Raw genomic sequence first — 8,523 nt, 5'->3', positions numbered from 1 at the left:
GTATATTTCCAGAAGAATTAAAGACATCATACCACAGCAATATATGTGCACCCATGTTTATAGCAGCACAATTTGTCATAGCTAAACCTTGGAAACAACCCAAATGCCCATCAACTGAGGAATGGATAAAAAAGATGTGGTATTTCTATACAATGGAGTATTACTCAGCTATAAAAAAGATAAACTTGAGGCTTTTATAGGTAAATGGATGCAACTAGAGATCATACTTATAAGTGAAATAAATCGGACCCATATGTGTAAACATCATATTGTCTCCCTGGTGTAAGAACATGAAAGAGTAAATAAAAGCCAAAGTGTACAATAGGTAATAAGAAAGTGAAAGAAATTGCTCAAAGGAAGGAACAACTGGGATGAGGGAAAGAAGAAAAAGAAAGTACGAAGGCATTTTACATATATATGGATCTGTGGCATAACTGTACTGTTGGTGCCTGATGGTTTATTGAGGGGAACAGTTAATGATTAAAAGTTTTTTTTTAATATTTTGACCAATTTTGCATGTTTGTATCTGGTAATCTGAGCAACTTATGTGATGACAACAATTTGCAGTATAATATACATTGGTGAATTCTTACAATCCTGCCTAGTGACACTATGTATTGTCTCTAATGTTCTTTTAAATTATTATTTTTCATTCCCTTTAATGATTTGATCGATCTTCTATTCTTATACCTGGTAATCTGACCAACTTCATTGAAGATAACAATATGTAATATAACAACCACTGTTAATCTCTATCATTTGGTTTGAAACACTGTATCATTTTTAATGTCCTTGCTTTGTGTTGTTTGTATTTTGCTATTGTTCTTTTTTTTGTACTAGTTTCTTTAAAATAAAAAAAGAAAGGGGGAAAAGAAAAGAAGGGTTCTGATACCATGCTACAACAGTAATGGATCTTGAAAACATTATGAGGGGTGAAATATTGTCTTATTCCACTTGTCTAAAGTGCCTACAATATGATCTACCCCCATGGACTTTCTGTCACAGATAAAGGAAAGAGATTAGAGGTTTCTAAGACCAAAAAATATGCAGGAGTGGAAATTATCATTTAATGGATACAGAGTTTCTGTTTGGAAAGAAAAGTTTGAAAATGGATAATGAAGATATATATATATATCACTGGCACCATATATACAATGATTGCCCCCAAAATGTAAAAATGTTTGAAATATCAAATTTATGTTATAGCTATTTTATCACAATTACAAAAGGAAACAATAGGCTATTGGTGGAAATAGGTACAAAAATAACTGTGGAAAGTAAGATGAAGGCTATGTTATGGTTTGTGTTTGGTTGTCCCCCCCAAAGCCTCATGAAATCATGAGAGAGTGGGCTTTTTGGATGCAGCTGAATCTAGAGTTTGTGATTGGTTTATTGGTCTAGTTCTGGGATTGGGGGTGTGAGTGCTACACTTGCCGTGGGGCAGGTAGCCTGCATGCAATATAAGGGCAGGAAAGAGGCTTGTTCCTCCCTTTTACCCCCTTTTGCCCCTTTGCTATTGCTGCTTTTGCTGTCTTCTCCTGCCATGAACTGTTGCCCTCTGCCATGTGCCGCACTGCCTTGGAGCCAGTGGATTACAATTGAAACCTCCATAAACTGGGAACTAAATAAACCTTTCCCCCCTCAATATTGGGCACCAGGTATTTTGTTTCAGCAACCAAAAAAAAGTAACTAAGACAGATTATATGTACCAGAATAAATGGGGTAGGGCTAGAATTAAGTACTAATGTTCTGAAGAGAAAGAGATTGGGTGAGGCTTTAAGGAGGAGATATTTGAGTGAGCATTTTCCAGGTGAACTGTGAGAAAGGAGTGCTAAGAACATGTACAAAATAAGGAGATATGTACAAAATGTACAAAAATAAGGAGATAAGAAACGGTAACATGCAAGTTGGCTTTTACATATGATGATGACATGGAATTGTTTTGTAAGCTTGCATTTTAAAAGCATATGAGCTGAGATTTTAAAATTGAAAAACACCACATAGAAAATACAGAGTTCTTATTTCTTTTGAAAAATTGCTCTGAAAGAAGCTTCCAGTAATGTTAGGTCTGAATTCTACAGCAAAAATCTGGGGAAGCCTGGCTGTAGCTATAACCCTCCACCAGATACAGTTACAGATTGTATTATTTACTCGGTGCAGAGGTCTGGGTCTTTGGGTCCTTTCAAAATTCACACCTGAATTCCTCCACATCAAGGTGATGGTAATTAAGTGGGGCCTTTGGAGATAATTAGGTCTGAGAGGACAGCCTTCATGAATGGAATTAATATAAAAGAGACCCCAGAAATTCCCCTTGACCCCTTTACCATGTGAGGTCACAGAGAGAAAATGTCATCAATGAACCAGGAGTTGAACCCTAGAGACTTGATTTTGGACTTCCCAGCTTCCAGAACTGTGAGAAGTAAATGCTTGTTGTTTATAACCAAACAATATGATATTTTATTATAGCAGCCTGTATGGACCAAGACACTTGAACTCTATGGGGACCTAGAGATTATTACCCTGCCATAGAATTTTGAAGCCCAAGTGCATAGATAGCTCTGTGTGTGAGAGAGAGAGAGAGAGAGAGAGAGAGAGAGAGAGAGAGAGAGAGAGAGAGACAGAGACAGAGACAGAGACAGAGACAGAGACAGAGACAGACAGAGAGAGTGAGAGAACATAAACAGAAAACAAAATGTCTAAGGCTGAAGATAGGATCAAAATTATAAAGTCCTTTCAATTCATCTTGTTCTGGTACATAAACTATAGCTAAAAGTGATATATGTCAAACATCTCCTTGGAACAGTGTCTCTTCTTCACAAAGCACCAAGGTTAGAATGCAGAGAGAGCAGGCAGCAGACATCTGCCTAAACATTTCCCAAAGAACAGAGTCAGGGGGAATTATACACAATCAGAGCAGACGAGGGGGAGCAGGTCCTAGAATCCCACCTGGAACTGTCTTGGGCGCCACTGCTCAGGTAATTAGCTAATGCAATTGAGAGCAGCCTGCTTTCAAAAGAGAGATGTGACCAGATCAATCAAGTGAGCAACAATACAAACAGCAAAGAATCAATAAGCAGAGTGGTTTGGCTTCCTGGCCAAGGTCAAGCAGAGAGATCAGTGTGAATTTCTGATGAAAAGCCAGCAAGCAGAGAAGTCAAAACTAAATATAGAAATTCTTTTAACTTTTTATGGGAACTCAGAAATGTATGCTGTATGGATGATTTTATTAACATTAGAAGTAATAATGGATGTTTGCAGGAAACATTACATATTTCCAAACAAGGCCACCATAGGGAATCCTAAGACTCTTTAAGTCCATTACTAGGTTATTCTTCACTTCATTTACAATGCAGAAATCAATGCTAAAATGTCTATGTACATTTAAGGGCACATTAAGGTCACCATACACTTGGCATGTCATGTTCACAGATGTCATGTTCACAGATGAGTCTGGAAATGTATATACCAGTATGTCATGTTCACAGATGAGGCTGGAAATGTTTCTAAGCATTTAATACTAAAAACTAAAGTGATTTCTCATTATATGTAGTGAGTTGCCATAATTCATTACTTTAGAGATTCTACCAATTAAATCTAGTATTTAACTGAACAAGAAATAGCATGATTGTGATTCAGTAGTTCTGTCCTTTTACTATGGTCTACACCAGGCTACACTATACTATACTGTACTGTACTGTACTATACTATACTGTGAGGTGGGGGAATAGAAAAGATTTCTCAGAACTGCTTGGGATAAATGACCACACCTGTTTGTTTTCCATTTTGTTTTATGGAAATCTCTAACAGAGTTATTTTTTCAATAATAGTATACAATTCCTAGAAATTCAAAGCCCTCCTTGAAATTCAAAACCATTATCTAGAAAGAGCCATACATGGAGCTCATCTGGCCCATTAATTTATTTGAAAGAGATATCCTAAATATCTGACCACCTAATAAACCCTTGAGAGAATGAGATATAGGGCAACTAGGCTTTGTCACCCAGTTAACTCTCAAAGGTCAAGCTCTTCTAACAAATTTCCATACATTCAGTGGCATATAAATAATGGAAACGCATTTCTCACTGTTCTGGAAACTTGAAAGTCTGACATCAGGTGCCAGCATTGTTGAGTACTGGTGAGGGTTTCTTCCATTTGCAGATTTCATCTTTTCCCTGTGTCCTATGTTGGAAAGAGGGCAAAGTTGCTCTCTGGGGTCCCATTTATAAACAGCACTAATCCCATTCATGAAGAATCTGTCCTCCTGACCTAATCTCCTCCCAAAGGCCTCCTCTCCTAATACCATTATGTAGGGAATGAGGACCTCAACATATGGAGCTTGGGAACATGAACATTCAGACCATGGCATAAATTATGTCACAGTAGTGCTGTGTCAAAACCCACCTTTCCATAGCTAGGTTAGGTAGAAATATTAAAGTCAGAAAGGGCTGGGCCCTCAAAAGGTCAATACAGAAGACAACTGTGACTGGAGGTGCATTCACTGAAGGCTAGGCTTCAAGAAAAAGAACTACTCACCCATATACTTCCCCTCGGGGTGAACAGCAGTAATTAATATTCTCAGTAGGCATCTATCACCTTGGGGTGAGGACCAAACCTCCTTAACCCACTCCTTCCAGGAAAGTCCTTATCCATCCCATATGTGCTTGCTACCTGACTTGCTTCCCTATTTAATACCATTTAATCAGTGATACCCATTTAATCATTGTTACCAAAACAACTATACTTGCTGTATACTTATTGGTTGGCCATAGTTTTGTCTCACTTCACACCCGTCCTATGATTTGCCATTGGTTCAGTATTACCTAGGCGACTATACTTGTAATCTTACCGATTGATTCCCACCTTAAGTCCAGCTTACCTCGTGGCTTTGCTCAATAAAACACCCTTGAGAAGCGGGGTTGGCAGGTAACCCACTTTCAGGGCCCCCTTCCATCCCTCTCAGACAGAAGCTTTCTTTCTTTCAATAAATTCTTCCTACTCTCAACAAAACAAAACAAAAACCAAAAAAACACCTTGCCTTGAAAGACTCAGCCAGAGTGGGCTCCTCCTCACTGCCCACAAGTGACTGCAGTTCTACCTGCAAAGGAAGACCTTTCTGGGCTTGGCATCAGGTTGAGGGTTGGGCTCAGTTCTGTTCATGTACATTTATTATGTCGCTAAGGCTGAAAAGGTAGTAGCTATAGGGAAGCTGTTTTTGTGGTAGGTCACCTGAGCACAGGAATCACTCCAAACCCAAGCACATTTAAAGCCCCCTTAACATTACAAACCATTGGCCAAAGCAAAGTTGGTGTCCTGAGGAAATGCAGACTGCCCCTAGTGGGTGGGAAGTTAATGACTGAATATATACTGAGCAATACCACAGCACATCAGTCTTGAGGTAGGAAAGAAGGAAAGGGAGAGCAGAGGGTCAGACCGCTGGTGATGGAGGACACTGCAGCAGAAAGGCATTTAATATCACAGAAGGACTGCTTCTACCAGGAATGTTCTCTGGTTGCCTTATAATGCCACAAAGAAATAATCACATCCAATACCCGTTATCTAATAGAGATATGTGACAGTTAAGCTTGTCAGTTCAATTGGTTTGGATGCTGCCTGCAGGATTAGTAAAGCACACTTCTTGGTGCGTCTGGAAAGGTCTTGAAGGTGTGACCTTGGTTTCCTATCCTATCCCTGTCCTCCAGTAGGACAGGGTTCTTCCCCTGTCCTTTGCTTCCAAGCCACCATAAACCATGAACTAAGAATCTTTGCTCTACCTTACCCTTCTGCCATGACCTTCTGCCCTGATGTTCCTGCCTTGGAGCTAGTCGGCCGTGGACTAAATCTCCCAAAACTGTGAACTGAATTTAAACTCTTCCTCCTTTAAATTGTAGGTGTCAGGTACTGTGTCTCAGTGACAGGAAATCTCATTTATGCAAATGCATGAAAATTAGGTTCTATTTTCATAGACTAAATCACTCCATTCACAAACATGGCTTTAAAGAAAATAGGCAAAGTTAGAATTTCTAGCTCTGAGCTTTCTTAAATTCCAAAATCTTGTATCTAATGGCCTAATATCCCCAGTGATACACACCTTAAAATAATACATGCAAAACCACTCTCAGTTTTCCCCTAAATCTATTATTCCCATTTCTTCCCCACCTCAGAAAACACAACTCTCTCCTTACAGTTCTTTGGTCCAAAAACCTTAACAGTAGCAAACAAGTCAAGGGTTTCCTGAAAAATGTGACAATCAGCCCAGCGAGGGAGTGTTGAATATGGTTGAGAAAACTCCTTTGCTAATGGAGACTTCTTTGAAAATAGAAGAGAAGAGATGGAGAAAAGGAATGCGTGGAGCAAAATTCAATCTTGCACATGATGAAGGCAAGCTTAAAGAGAAAAAACAAACTAGGTGTCCCTCAGATCCCTCTGGTCTATGACAGCCTTTGATGCTCTGATCTCACACATTTACTTGTAAAGCAGATGCTGAGTTTGAATACAATTTATGCCAACACCTTCTAGAGGCTACTTCTTGACTCCTTCCTAGAACAGGTCCCTGTTTGTGAAGAGAGCTGGAAACATGCTTCTTTCTCATTTGGGGAGTGAAAGTAATAGACCTTCCACTTTAGAGAATTAAATTCCATGTTACAGAAACAAATATGCATTCAATAACCAGATATAATTCACTGCATACATCTGACAGTTTGCCCCAACTTTCATTATATAAGGGTCATGTGACCTAGATGTTGATGTCTGTCCTGTTCCTAGGCACTGGCATAAATGAGGATATTTTTATAAAGGGCCCAGTTAGTGAAAGCTTCTAATATCATGGTAGATGTATGCTTCTAGTTAAACCAGGACACTGTTCTGATATATTTATAGAAGACAGACCAGGGGAGCTGAGGTTTTTAAAACTATGAATATTTTTTAGTGTTTTCCAATTTATAGAACACATTTTCACACATACTGCTTTATTTCATCCAATTAACAAGCCTGTAAGCTGTTTTTTTTTTTTTTTTTGTCTTCTTTTGTTTTAATAATCAAGTTCCACAGAGACTAACTAGTTTGTTCAAACTCCAAGTCACAAAATGAGAACGCAGCAGAACTGAGAGGAGAGTCCAGGTTGGATGACTCTCAACATTTCCCCATTAGTGGGGGTGGACTCCTGGACAGAAGTCTGGGCAGCTTTCCTTGAAGGAGTCCTGAAATTGTTCCCTTTACTCAGGTGTAAAGTCAGGCAAAATAATAAATGGCACTTATGTGCATCTCTGGGCTTCCCCTTTTTCAGGAATTATAAAGAACAGAGGGGAGAGAAACGCTCGGCTTAGAGGGCGCTCAGTGGGCAGCAGGTTCTCTCAGCTGCACCACCAGGCAGCACCAGGCAAAGGGCCTAAGCAAGGGAGCTGAGAACATGCCACCCCAAAATAATTGGAGGTAAAGAAACTTGAGAAAACCACAGGGGGACAAAGGTCACTCTGACCTCTCTGACCTCTTTTCCGTTTCTTCAAAGCAGGAAGTGAATATGTTGTGTAAAAGATGCCTCTTGTCTCACTCACTTTCTCATTGCTGAGACAAAATACCCCATACCCACAACTTAAAAGAGACTCCTGTCTTTTGAGGTTTTGGTCCATGGTTGGGCGGCTGCAAGGCAGAAACAGCATGGTGGGAGGGACTGCTGTGGAGGAAAGCTGCTCATACATGGCAGCTGGGAGGCAGAGAAAGCGAAGGAAGAAGCCAGGGAGGGAGATGCTCCTTCCCCCAGTGACCCCCGTCTTCTGGCCAGGCCCACCTTCCAGCAGCACACACAGCTGCTGAACTCAGCAGGAGATGATCCCATTGATGACTGCAAGGCCTCCATGATCAGTCACCTTCCGCAAGCCCTGTCCGTGGCTGTGTCACTCTTCATCCCCACCCTATTTTATTCTTCAATTAGTACATGTAGTAAGTAATATATTAATTTGCCAAATGCATTTTTGTTTTCTTTGTAGAACATAAGTTCATGAGGTCCAGGGCCTTGTTTTGATCACTGCCCTGCACCCATCACTTTGGAGAGTTCTTGGTGTATAGTCGTCGTGTCTTTGAAATAAATCAATGCGTTTGCTGGAGACATCGACGCTAAGAGTTGCTACATTTGGAGGTACAGAGAAGGATGTGAGAATTTGGCAAAATTCTGTCTGCTTTGTTGTGCTGCCTTCAGCCCCATTCTCTAGCCCTAGATCCACAAGGCCAATGTCAGGCACACATTCCCTCTCCTGCCACTATATCTGGGACAAGATACTGAAAGATACACTTGGAGAAAAATCCAGGGGCTCTAGAGAAGGGGATTTAGGTGTTGATATGTGGGGTCCCCTCTCAAAAATCTAACTTGCTCCTTAATCATTGCATATTTTTTTTTATTTTAAAGAGTAAAAGGATAACATAGTAATAAGGGAGCATACTGAATTACAAAGTGGTAGGAAATTATCAATGGTTGTTGTTCTATATATTGTTATCTACAAGATAGTTTCTCAGGAAAACAAATAGACAAAT

This window comes from Chinchilla lanigera, unplaced genomic scaffold (genome assembly GCF_000276665.1).
Source record: "Chinchilla lanigera isolate Chin_1 unplaced genomic scaffold, ChiLan1.0 scaffold00091, whole genome shotgun sequence".
In the NCBI taxonomy this organism is placed as follows: domain Eukaryota; kingdom Metazoa; phylum Chordata; class Mammalia; order Rodentia; family Chinchillidae; genus Chinchilla; species Chinchilla lanigera.
The sequence above is the reverse complement of the archived record's forward strand: the minus strand, read 5'-3'. Positions refer to the sequence as shown.